Here is a 13,139-nt window from a genome sequence, read left to right as displayed (position 1 = left end):
AGCATCACCACAGACCAGATCACTTGGAAGACAGAGTTTCAGACAACAAATACAAAATATATAATCTTGAAGACAAATTTGACCATGGAGAAAATGCTAAAAGACCATGAAGAGAACTTGCAAGAAATATTGGGTAACCTAAAAAGACCAAATTTAAGATTTATCAGAATATATGAAGGCTTAGAGATACAAACCAAAGGAATGCACAAACTTTTCAATATAAATAATATCAGAAAAATTTCCAAAACTAATAAATTATGTGGAAAATAAAATATAGGAGGCTTACAGGACCCCAAATATACAAAATTACAATAGACCCACACCAAGACGCATTATTATGAAAATGCCCAACATTCAGAATTAGGATAGAATTTTTAAGGGCTTCCAGAGAAAAACAACAGGCCACATTAGAGAGAAACCAATCTGGATCTCAGCTAACTTCTCAACCCACACCCTCAGAGCTAGGAGGTCTTCAATTAATATATACCAAGCTTTGAAAGAAAAAGGATGCCAGCCAAGAATACTATACCCAGAAAAATTAAGCTTTAGAATTCGTGATTAACTAAAAACCTTCCATGATAAACAAAAGTTAAAGAATTCACAACTAGAAAGCCTGCACTACAAAACACACTCAAAAAGATATTTTGTAAAGAAGAAATAAAAAGTAAAAGTGAAAACCAGCAAAACTCTAGAAGAATAGTCCATCAAAGGGAAAATTAATTCACATTCAAAACCAGAAATAAATCAAAATGAAAGGGAATAAAAATCATATCTCAATAATAACATTGAATGTAAATGGCCTAAACTTATCAATCAAAAGACATAGACTGGCAGATTGCATTAAAATCAAGACCCAGGCTATCGCCTATCTGGTGGCCCCAACAGACCTACCATAGTCACCCACTTCCTTTAACCCAATGTCCTCCCGTGGGCTCCAAGCTGCCACCATGGCTGACATGGAAGAGGGTGAGGAGCTCTGCATTTTGTCATCGCACTTCAGGAGTGCAGGCTCCAAGTCAGGAGGCGACAAAATGTTTTTGCTCAAGAAGTGGAATGCAGTTGTCATGTGGAGCTGGGATGTAGAGTGCGATACAGGAGCCATCTGCAGGGACCAGGATGCCTGTCTTAGATGTCAAGCTGAAAACAAACAAGAGGATTGTGTTGTGGTCTGTGTAATCATTCCTTCCACAACTGCTGCATGTCCCTGTGGGTGTAACAGAACAATCATTGCCCTCTCTGCCAACAGGACTGGGTGGTCTAAAGAATTGGCAAGTGAGAGTGATTTCTTGGTGTAGCTGTCCGCAGCCCTAGTAGATCTAGCTGTCAAGAACCCAGCAAAGGCTAAAACACTCCAGGGAACTGATTCTTCAGATAGGAGTCACCAGATCTGTTGTCCTTTGGACTCATCACAGACATGGTTAAGCATTTCAACAATTTTAATTTTCAAAATTCTCTACAATTAAGAAGATAATCTATTAAAGATGGTCTTTCCTACCTCTGTGGTATGTGTCACACCTGCTGCTTAAAGTGCTGAAAAAGAAAGAATTCCAGGTGGGATGAAATTTATAATTGACCTATCTATATACAAGGGACTGTTGAAACAGTTCCATTCACAACAGAGCTTTATGCATGCTTCTGGCTGATCAGTTAAAAAGAGAGAGAATGGTACAGTAACAAAGTGCAATTTAAAACCCAACTCTTATCCTCAAAAATTTCCTAATATTTTTATGGGAAGCAGGAACAATTCATGACATCCTTGTTTGATATAATGATAATTTTTATTTTGGATCAGTGAATAGGGTAAATAAAATCTAACTTTCAGGCAAATGGAATTTTGATTGCCTTTGAAGTTATTCTTTTATCTTTGACTCATTAAGAAAACCAAAATCTATACTTACCTCACAGTTAAATCATTAAGTATTAAAGGACAGAGCTATATTGTAGTTCAGGTCAGATTATGCTGTTATTGTATGTTTTAGGCAAGATACTAATGAAGGGAAACTGTTTACCATTGTAGCATTGTATTAAAAAGTTAATCACACAGAGCCTTAATAAATTATTTATTCTGCTTTCTTTAAGAAAAAAATACAAGACCAACAATGTGCTGTCTCCAAGAGACTCACCTCATAGTCAAAGACATCCACAGACTGAAGGTAAAAGGATGGGGAAAAAAAAACCTATCATTCACATGTATCACAAGCAGGGGTCTCTATCCTCATATCAGATAAAGTGAACTTCAAGTTAAAGTTAATCATAAGGGGGAAAGGAGGACATCTCATACTGCTTAAGGGAATTATACATCAATGTATCACAATCATAAATATTTATTCCCCAAACAATGGAGCATCTATGCACATCAAATAAACCCTACTGAATATCAAGAAGCAAGTAGGCCACAACACAATAATACCACTCTCTCCACTGGATAGATCCTCCAAACAAAAACTAAGTAAAGAAGCTATAGAACTAAAAAATACAATTAATAATTTAGACTTAAAAGACATGTAGAATATTTCATCCATTAGTGACTGAAAACACTTTCTTCTCAGCAGCACATGGATCCTTCTCTAAAATAGACCATATCTTAGATCACAATGCAACTCTTAGCAAATACAAAAAAAAATAAAGATAATACTTTGCATTCTATCAGATCAAAATGGAATGAAATTAGAAATAAACAATAAAAATAGAAGCTGCTCTAACACCTGGATACTAAATAGTACACTACTGAATGACCAATGGATAGCATTAATCTCCAGGATATACAAAGAGCTCAAAAAACTTAACACTGAAAAACAAAAACAGATAAACCAATCAATAAACGGGCAAAGGAACTGAACACACATTTCAGAGAAGAAGAAATATGATCATTCAATAAATATATGAAAAATGTTCAATATCACCAGCAATTAAAGAAATGCAAATTAAAACTACACTGAGATTTCCTCTCACTCTAGTCAGAATGGCAATTATCAAGAATACAAGTAACAATGTTGGCAAGCATGTGGAAGAAAAGTTTCCCTCATAGGTTGCTGGTGGAAATACAAATTGATGCAACCACTCTAGAAAGCAGTATGGAGGTTCCTCAGAAAATTTTGAATGAGTAAAACTTGAAATGAGTAAAGGTTTACCAGATTAGACAGGGAGGAGTGGGGGGAAGTGAGGAGGGATGGAAATGGGAATGACAGTAGAATTAATCAGACATAATATTCCTATGTTCATATATGAATACACACCAGTGTATCAGGTACAGCCACAAGAATGGGAAGTTATACTCCATGTGTAGAAAAACTCAAAAGTACATTAACATGTGGGCTTCCTGGACGTTTTACCAACACAGTGCTTCAAGGCAAAGTTTATTCTTGGCATATAATCATTTGCATTATTAATGTTATAATTATTAACATAATCAATATTAATCTAATCTATGGTAACTATGCCTGGAAACTTCCATCATCCCCAAATAAAGCAAGTGTTGGTTAGATTATGGACCTAATCATTCTAAAACAAAATGAAAAGTTATAAATGGGAGAAGAAGACTGAATGGGTTAGGTAACAACAACATTTATTTCCAAACTAAGAGCTATCTGGACCAAGTATGAGGCCAAAGAAGGAATTAAAAACAATTGATAATGCTTATTCATCATTCATGGATCACTTATGCATCATATTATCCAAAGAGCTTCCCCTAACTTTGACTCTGGGTCAGGTCTGTTTCTCATATGTGTTTATGGCTCATACCTTACTACATTACAACTGCTTTTTGAATTGTCTGTATACCCCACTGGACCATAGGCCATGTATTAAGCCCTGGGTTAGCCAAATGTTGTCCCTGATATGCAGATGTTGACTAACAATGGGAGAGGGGTGTGTTTGAGGGAGGAGTAAAGGTTTATTGGATCAGACAGGGGGACAATATTGTTACTTGTATTATATACATTGAAAAAATATATATATATATATATAATTCACCAATATATCCCAGTGCTTAACAAAATTCCTGACACATACAAATCATTTATAAATATCCATTAGGTTAGCAAACCATATAAAGTTAATGTAACTCAACTCAGACAAGAAATAACATAGTCTTGGTGACAGCAGGAGTCCCATTTCCAAACTTCTGCTCTCCTAGGAAAACTTCCCTTATCCATGAATATTATAGGATAATGGAGCAAGAGAGAAATGAGTATGCTATTCATGGAATGTAGCAGATTGACAAGGCAGACCTGAGAACCCTTGGGTGGGCTAGTGTCTTTGGAACATCTTTGGGGTCTCTAATTAATTGGGCTCATAGCTTTCTCCTTTCAAACTGTCAAGTCAAGGAATTAATATAGTCTAATCTTTTACTTAATTAAAATGTCTCTTCCCTCCTTTGCCCCATGACCTCACAGTACCCAAGAGACACAACAGTCCTAAGATTATGTCCTAATGTAATAAAAACTTTTCAGAGCAAGTGGGCTTCCATAACCCCATGGGCAGAGAAGGGGCGAAAGACTGCTTATTAATGTCAGACAGGAAAGTCATCAAAATTCCTTCTTTTCTGTCTTCCATAGAACTAGCCCACTGCTAACCACAAAGTTTTGCAAAATATTCTTTAGTTTCTTGAAAATGTGTTATCCTCCCCTGCGCCCTTCCCCCCACCACAGGCTGCTCTAGCTAAAATAATCCCAATTCTCCTAACCTTTCTTTAGAAGGTCTGTTTAATCAATTTTTATTGCTCTCCTCTGGGCACTCTCTGAGTTTGTTAGATTTCATTCAATCCTGAATTGGACAAAGTACTTTAATAAGCATTGCCTCCCACTGTTCCAGGCGCAGGCAGGGGCAATATCCTGATGGGGCACCGGCATGAGGTGGTATGAGTGAGAGCCCTTTATGAACTCTTGAGCAGCACCAAGAGGAAAGAGATGATGATGAGACTGCACATCCTGATCTGAGCTCCTGGTTCCCAAGAAGATTGAGGGGAAAAATCACTCTATCATTTTACCTGTGCCTTCAATAGAAATGTATTATGCAATCATCTCGTGCCAGGTATAGTACTTGGCACTAAGAATACAATGGTAAATAAAATATGTCACTATTCTCTAGGGAAAAAAATGACTATGGTATGCACCCTCCAAAAAAAAAGATTTGTTGATTGTGTGTCCAAAAGTATTTCAGATGTTTTTGGATGTATTGTTTCATTCAAGCTTGTCATACAGTGAGCCCATATGGCAGATATTTATTATATAGAAGAAGAAACTGAAGTACATCTACCTAGAAGTGTACTAAATTTAAAAATGTATGAATTTGGCCAAATCAGAGTTCTATCTTGAGTTGATGTCTTCTTACCTGCTCAAGCAGAATGATATCTGTGTCTCAAGCATCCAGTGCCCCATGCTACACCCAGTGAGGAAGTGCCTCCTAGACCCTCATTCCATCTACACTGGGAGGCATATCAGAAATCCTTCCATACTGCCACACTGAACATTCCCAGGGATGTCTGTCCCTGCCTTCAACATCCACAGTAACCTGCTTACAGGTCTTGACCCTAATTCTGGAGAGATATGCATTTAAGTTAAAGAGCTGGACTCCAATTTTCAGAAATGTTTGTGAGTCCTTGAACATGCTACCAAACCTTTCTGTGTCTCATTTTCCCCATTTGGAAACTGAGATAATTGTACCTACCTCATTTTCTATATTCAGATCTTGAGTGGTCCCCAAAGACCATGTGTTAAGGTGGCACTATTAAGAGTTGGTGGAACCTTCAGGCAGTAGGGGTCCAGAGGGAGGTCCTTAGGTCACTGGGTACATCCCCTAAAGGGAATCGTTAGGCCCTGGCCCCTTTCTCCTCTTTGCCTCCTCGCCATGAAGTGGTTTGCTTTGCACTACTACACATTCCCTCCATGATGTGCTGCCTCACCACAGGCTCAAATCCATAGGACCAATCAATCCTGATCTGAAATCTCCAAAAACTTGGAGCCAAAGCAGTTAATTACCTCAGGTATTGTGTTATAGTGACAGAAAGCTGACTAACACATCACTCTACTATTGTGATGACTAGTAAAAATGTTTCACGCAATGCCTCAGTGTTCAGTGTTTGGCTGTCAGTAGTAGTGTTGCTGCTGCTGCTACTACTACTGTTATGACAGCACTAGTAAATCAGACAAACTAAAGCCTCTTCATATTTTTTCTGAGTAACTCCAGAGATATTTGGCATCACTCTCTAAGAGAGGCTGTTTCAAAGGCTTATTTCCTCTAAGAATTTTGTCTGAATTTGGATAAGCAGACACTGGAGCCTTGTGGTCCAGACTCCCACATGTAAATTCCCTGAATGTGGCAGACTAGCCAGCTGTTGATTAGTGCCTCCTTTTCTTCTGGCCACACGATGAGACTCTATTTCCCAGCTTCTTCCAAAGATAGATTGTTAGGTGTGACCATGTGACTCAGCTCTTCAGTAAAATGGGGTAGGAAGTAAGTTTATGGTTCTTGCAGTACCAGAATTATAAAACCCTCCCACACACAATTCTTCATTCTCTATATTAGTTATTCATTGCTGTAAAACAAATTATTCTGACACTCGCCAGCTTAAAATAGCAAATATTTACCCTCACCTAGAATTTCTAGGGGTCAGGATTCTGGGAGTGATGTTCCTGGGTGTTTTAGGCTCCGGGTCTATCGTGAGGTTGTGGTTAGGACATCATCAGCTGGTGCTGCAGTCATCTGAAGGCTTTGCTGAGGCTGGAGGTTCCCCTTCTGAGGTGCAGCATCCATGTGGATGTCGGTCAGAGGCCTCATTCCTTTAGCGGCAATTGGCAAAGACTTCCACTCCTCACCACAGGAACCTCTCTCCCACCTGGCCACCTGAGTGTCCTTGTGACATGGCAGCTGGCTTTCCCCAAAGTAAGAAACCTGAGATAAAGAGAAAATAAGAGCAAGCGAGAGAGAGAGAGAACAGAAGCAGGAAGCTTTTATGATCTAGTGTCCAAAGGTCATACTTCCATTATTATCTGTTCCTTAGAAGCAAGTCAATAAGTACAGTCACACTCAAAGGAAGGGACTAAGGTTCACCTCCTCAAGCACCTATGAAGTATGCATACATGAAAAGAACACAGATTGTATGAGGGGATTTTTAAGCCGCTGTGTTCTTTTTCGTCAGCTTCCAGATGAGTAGAGAGAGCTACAAGGAAATATAATAGGGTGGAACTGCAAGACAAAAGGAGCCAAAGTTCTGGAATGACCTTCTGGAGCAGTGTCGGCCTGCCCTCCCCTTATCCTGTGATGTGAGACAGAAATCAACTTTCATTATGTTAAACCTCTGAGCTTGAGGGAGCTTTACTACAGCAGTTAGCCTTCCCTGACTAATTCCCGACGTTACAAAGAATGAATCCCATTTGCTTTTCAGTAATATTTTGACAAAAATATTTCAAGGTACACAAGCTTTAGCTAATTACTGCATGTGTAAAATCAAAAGGCAGAGCAAGATTTTTCAAAATCCCAATATCTAGGTTATATTTATTGCCCTTTTTGCTACTGGGAAAGCAGCCTTTCCTTTCTTATTCACAAGGTACCAGAGGATAGAGCTTTCGACTTGCATTCTTTCACTCACGATACCCAAGTCCCTGGGTCTTAAGGTCATATTGGTCTTCAGCTTTGCCCACCATGTCCAATTTCTGCATTCTCAACCTGGGTCTTACTGAGAAATAGCCCCAAAGGTTTCAGTTCAAATGACTTCAAAGCTCTCTATGTTCCTTACATGAGCTTTAGAAGAAAGACACATATTGGTTCCTAGAGTGACTTTGCCAATAAAGAGAAGATTTTCCTGCATTGAGCTGCTCTGCTCTGTTCTCTAACCTTTGAAATGAAAGCTTGTAGAAATCTTAGTTACTTCAAACCTGGATTTGCAACTTTCAAACTATGGCTCCCTTAATTTATCGATTTTTGCAGGCTTAAAAACCTGCCTTTGATTTTTTTTTTTTAGAAAGATAGTAGTACACTTTTATCAAAGCATTTTTTAATGTGTGAAGAAAGATTAAAATAAAATATTTTATTTTATTCCAAAATAAAAAGTCTTTATCTTTGAGGTAGATCATATTAATGGCAGCCCCACACCTTTCTCTCTATCCACTCCTTTTGCCACATGGATCAGAGCCATCTGTTACTAAAATATAATAAATAATTATTATTTGAAGCCATCAAGTTTAGGAATAGTTTGTTACCCTGATAGCTATGAAATATAGAAATTAGTTTTAAGAAGTAGACGCTGTTGTAACAAAAACCTAAATTATTGGTTTTGGATCTAGATGATTCATGAAGGCTGGGACAAATGGCAAGATCTCATTAAAACTAGAAAGATGGTTAAAAAATCTTTTAAGAGGCTAGAGACACGGTAGTGTATATTATGTAGATATGAAACGTTCGGTTAAACTGTCTCTTCTGGTGAATGATAAGATAGGAAGTATGCCTAATTAACCTTTAAGCCTGTCCAAGTGGATCTCCAGACAGAACGATACAAGCATCAGCTGGTTGCTTTTAGCTGTTTTTGATTAGGTAATACAGACAGAGATGAACTCAAGCAAGAACTAGCAAATTTGTAAACAGAACTGAGAGGGAACATAGCCCAGAAACACAAAGATCTGCTAATCTGAAAAATAAAATAAAATAAAATGGTTTCTCATATCCAGACTTTGCAAGTAGAAAGAGACTCTGAAATTAAGACAGATCCTGGCAGCAAAGACTGACGGCAGTGTTCTCAAGGTAAATATCAAATTAAAAGTTTGTTTGAACATCCCTTGATAAAACTTCTGGAAGAAATAAAGCATCTTAGTTGCACAAAAGGGCTTCATAAACCCGAAGGAGGTGGTCCACAGCAACCTGTTATGCTCAGAATAGAAATAATTAAGTGTAGGGAGGAAAACCTAACTCAAGAAAGAATTGTTCGTGTGGCCTTTGGCACATAGAGTGAACTCAAATATACAGAAAACACACAAATATACTGAGGGCTGTTGGTGGAAGCATTGCTGCCTGAGCTCAAAGAGACTGTCCCTGCCAGAGTTGTGAAAACGTCTGTGTGTTCCCCAATTTCTTTGGACAAGAAGAGGCTCAAATTTAGCAGAAGTATATATTCCAATTCCATTTTGGAAAGTGGCCAACAGGTTTATGGAAAATGAAAGGTACCTGTGACGGGGAAGCCAAGAGCTACAGAGAACAGTGAACTGGAGCCACACCAAGGGGGCAGAACCAAGCATGATCTAGGACTATCACACACATACTCTGAGAATGGTAACACCTGCAACATTTTCCAGTAACTTCTGGGTGCCCCCATTCTTCCCCTTTGGAGATGGGTGAATTGATTGCACCCTCAGTGTATTCACTCCTGTGTGTTACATGTTAAAGAATCCATAGATCCATAGACCTTTGAATCAACTGGACCCTCATCTAGATCTGAGGTAGACCAAAATATCCAGAGATTTGAGCTTGTTACTATGATTGAATGAGATTCTTGTAGGTCCTTGGATGAGTGGGGGAGCATCATATTTTATACATGGGAGGGACATTAGTAATTGTGTTAGATTACAATAATAATCCCAATGCTGGTTCATTCTACCTTTTATTCACACCCTTTACCATTATGTTTAAAGTTCCTCTTTGAAGTTTCCCATGTCCTGCTTTAGCCAATATAATGAAGCATAAAAAAGCCATGCCAGTTCCAAGAAACCTCAAAAAAACTGCAAATTTCTACTTGCTCCCTTGTGTGTCTGACACTACTAGGAGAGGATCATGCCTAGGTTGATCTGAAGGTCCAAGGAAAAAAATGAGAAACATATTGAATAAAGCAGATTTCCCCTTCCTCTAAGTCCAGGCTAGATCATACAGCTCCCAATTGACCTAAAGACTCATGAAAAATAATTATTGTTCTAGGCCACTGAGTACTGAGTCAGTTTTGTTTCATAGCAATAGCTACCTGACACAAACTTTAAGGCAACAGTTCTCAAATTTTAATGTGGATGAAAATTGTCACACATGCTTTCCTGGGTCAAGATCTCCAGAAACACACCCCAAAATAAGAATCATAAGCAAATGATGAATAAGAAATATTCCCAGGACAAACCAGTAAAAGAGTGAAGGAAGTAGGATGGGGGGAGAGTAGAGTAATAGATGCTGTTGGTAACTGTATTACTCAGAGTTCTCCAATAGGAACAGAATCAAAATGGTGTGTGTGTGTGTGTGTGTGTGTGTGTATGCACATATATGTGTTTATATATACACAAAAGTGGGGATTTGTTTTAAGGACTCAGCTCATGAGACTGTGGGCCAGTCAAGTTCAAAATTTGCAGGACAGGCATTGGGCTGGATACCTATCCAGGGAAGAGTTAATATTTCATCTACAGTCTGGAAGCAGTCCAGAGGCAGAATTTTTTCTTTCTCAGAGGTTCTTGGTCTTTCCTCTTAAGCCCTACAACTGATTGGAGAGACCCACCCTCATTAAAAATGATAGTCTTCTTTACTCAAAATCTATTGATTTAAAAATTAATTGAATCTTAAACAAAAAATCACAGACTGATGTTGGACCAAACATCTGAGCATCACAACCCAGTCAAGCTGACACAGAAAATGGACCATCTGAGTGGCCCTAAGAACCTCTTCACTGCTACCAGTGTGTGAGTATTGGGTGCTAATGACTCACAGCTGACCTCAACATAACGGGAGCCCTCTTACTCAATAAGTGCATCTCAGTGTCCTTCTTTCTCCTCTACCAGTACCCAATGAGCAATGGCTGAGGTGAGATTCTGTTGTGGCCTTCCTCTGTCAGAGCTCCCTGGTAAAGCCAGGCTGAAGCAAGTTTACAACCAAAACCCCTTCCTCAGAGAACTTCCTCATTAAATCAGTTGAACAAGAATCTCTGTGTTGACCTCTGTTACTAAGAAATCTTACAAGCAAGGACGTGATATGGGCAGTGGTACGGGAATGTCTTCAGTCTGATCCTTCAGAAAACAGCTCTTCTCTCCCACTTAAGGCACTGACTTGGCAACGACCTTCATCCTCCATCACCAGTCAGCATTGGCTAAGGGGGAAGAAAGCTTTATAAAGCCATAAGTATTCCTCCTATTTCCCCTCCCTTCACCGAAAGCAAGTTGCAGATGTAATCAATTGGCAGTAAAAGCACAGCACAAAGTCAAAGGCAGGACACAGAGGCAATAAAAAGGATCCATGAGGATCTGGCTACAGGCCAGGGGAGCACTGACAACTGATATACATGCTTACTTCAAATGCTTATTCCTAGGCTTTGACCCTGTAATTCAAAGTCAGGATTTCCGAAACAGTGCCAAGAATCTCCTTTAGTAACAAGGATCCCAAGAGATTCTGATATAATTGTCCCAATACTTTAGAGATTATTGTTTTTAGGATTAGAGCAAATGGTTGTGGTGTCCAGTTGCCAGCCACAAAACCAGGTGATTAAAATACAGTGAAGACACAGAAATGGTAGTTATTATTAGAAATTCTTGCCTGTTGAGGATATAGCTCAGTTGGTAGAAATTCTTGCCTGTCTTCTATATTTCCATACTTGCCACATCTTACCATTTCCCTTAACAATAGATGTCTAACTATAATAAGCAACTTGGAAGCCAGCCAGTAATAGTCATTGATTGTCAACATCCAAACTAGATGGTTGTATTAGTCAACTTCCATTGTTCTGACAAAATACCTGAGATAATGAAGAGAAAGATATCAAACAGAAAGATTTCTCTTGGCTCACAGTGTCAGAGATTTCTTTCCATGGTCTCCTGGCCCTGTTGGTTTGGGCCTGTGGCAGCACAGTACTTTGTGACTACAGCATATGACAGAGGAGGACAGTTCACCTCATGATGATCTGTAAGCAAAGAGAAAAAGAAAGTGTTCAATATCTCCTTCAAGGTTACACCCCCATGACATAACTTCCTTCGCCTAAGCCCCATCTTCTAAAGGTTCCACCACCTCCCAATAGTGCCACGGGCTAGGGACCAAACCTCAAACCTTGAATGCCTTTAGGAGACATTCAAGATCCAAACTACGGTAATGGCAAAGGCATTTTCTTGTTATATAAAGAACTAAGCTAATTATATTGACTTCATCCCCAACAACTCAAAAATAGATGCTGTTTTTTCATACAAGCCTCTTCACCTTTCCGAGATCTGTGTTTTAAAAAGAAAACAAAATGTTGGAAGTGTGTTCCGCTTAACTTCTTACCATAGGCAATTACAGCACTCTGTTCCAAATGAAAGCTGATCTTCCTGCTTAAGAGGAGGAGGAATCTCTATCTATATTTGGAGTGATGGAGAGATAAAAAGAAAACCAAGGACATAATATGTTAAAAGAGAGAGAGAGAGAGGGAAAGCTGTTCATTCATTCACTCATTGCTTTATTGCTTCATTCAATGCACTTTTAACCAGGTACTGTGCTGGGGGCTGGAACTAAAGTTACGTTAGGCATAGCCTGTGTCCTCACAGAGCAATGCAATACAATCCAGCAGTGCCACTGCAAGACCACCACTTCTACAGTCAGAGGACAGAGGGCTGCAGGAGGACCTAGAGGCACTGCTACTCAGGAAGACTTCTTGAAGGACAAGACATCTAAGCTGAGACCTAAAATTACCAAGAAGTTGATGATGACGAGATCCTGAGGAGAAGCTGGTGTGTGGAAGAATGCAACCAAGAAGATGGTCAGAGAAGACTGAAGCAATAAAACTCTCAACTGTCTAAGGCAGTTTTCTTCGGAAAAAGAATTGACACTCATTGGTGAAGAAACAACGGGTACTTCCTATGACGCAAAGGCTGGTTCTAGAAGGCTCTGAGAAGCCTGTATCTTCAACTATCATAAGAAACACTCAGTCTTCAATGACAGCTTCCTTGGAGCAACAGAAATTTGCTTCTCACAAACCGGACATATTGCCCTGGTGGCAGCCTCTCTTATGGAGAACATGGAGGTCATGACATCCCGTTCTCCTCCTACTGATCTGTGTAGAGATTGCTCATTCTGTCACAGAGACCTACAAAACATCTCTCAGGATCATAAGTCTTGAGGAAGGAAGGAGGAGGACTTGCAAACTTGGATAGAATTTATATATTGCCGCAGTCTGGCTGGGCACAAAATCACGAGCCACTCACAGCCTTGTAGATTCA

The 13,139-nt window shown here is 39.3% G+C and overlaps 1 pseudogene; it reads left to right on the top strand.

Annotated features, from left to right (window-relative positions):
• Window positions 1-947: 947 nt before the first annotated feature.
• Window positions 948-1,276, top strand: LOC107154425 (annotated as a pseudogene).
• The last annotated feature ends 11,863 nt before the right edge of the window (window positions 1,277-13,139 follow it).

This window comes from Marmota marmota, unplaced genomic scaffold (assembly GCF_001458135.2).
Source record: "Marmota marmota marmota unplaced genomic scaffold, marMar, whole genome shotgun sequence".
Classification (NCBI taxonomy): Eukaryota; Metazoa; Chordata; class Mammalia; order Rodentia; family Sciuridae; genus Marmota; species Marmota marmota.
The sequence above is the reverse complement of the archived record's forward strand: the minus strand, read 5'-3'. Positions and strand labels throughout refer to the sequence as shown.